The 706-nt window shown below is 36.7% G+C and overlaps 1 non-coding gene across 1 annotated transcript; it reads right to left on the bottom strand.

The window, feature by feature from the left end:
• Window positions 1–209: 209 nt before the first annotated feature.
• Window positions 210–281, bottom strand: trnap-cgg (transfer RNA proline (anticodon CGG)). The gene has a single exon. It is a non-coding gene; the product is annotated as a tRNA-Pro (tRNA).
• Window positions 282–706: the final 425 nt, after the last annotated feature.

Here is a 706-nt window from a genome sequence, read left to right as displayed (position 1 = left end):
TTCACATTTTAAATGTAAACTCAGCATTTACAAGGCCTCTTACAAAACAGATGTAACATTTGTAATCTGATACAATTAATACAGAACATTAATACTCAATTATACCCAACAATGTGTATCAGCATGTGTCATTTTTGTTTGATCATTAGATTTTAACGGGACACTTGATACGCTTTTTGTATAGTTCAACGACGCATTCCACTTAAGGAGGGCTCGTCCGGGATTTGAACCCGGGACCTCTCACACCCGAAGCGAGAATCATACCCCTAGACCAACGAGCCAGCGGGAACAAGAGTCTTTGTGTTACTTTGATCTGTGTGACTGACCTTTAAACCTATATTTTCTGGTTGAGCTGGTAAGTGTGGTCGGTGCTTGCATTACAAAACTATCAACCTCCAGTATCAGTACATAGACTGGTTATAACCTCTTTTTAAATAGTTAAAACATGATAAATATTTAAAGGCTCCAAATAGTAAAAACTTATTTAAATTATTCAACTGTCAGGACTAGGAAGCATTTGAAAGCTTTGTGCTGTTTTCATAAAGTATCTTTGTAACCTCATGTAATTAGACAGGCTTTACATGTTTACCAATTTAATGCCACCTTTGATTTCTAATTGCACACTGTGATACATTTTGAAGAGACATTTTGATGAGTCAACATTCTTTAGTGAAAGAGCAGGGGATTAAAGAAGGGATCCACCCGG

Source organism: Trichomycterus rosablanca, chromosome 4 (genome assembly GCF_030014385.1).
Source record: "Trichomycterus rosablanca isolate fTriRos1 chromosome 4, fTriRos1.hap1, whole genome shotgun sequence".
In the NCBI taxonomy this organism is placed as follows: Eukaryota; Metazoa; Chordata; class Actinopteri; order Siluriformes; family Trichomycteridae; genus Trichomycterus; species Trichomycterus rosablanca.
This window is presented reverse-complemented; position numbering and strand designations above follow the sequence as displayed.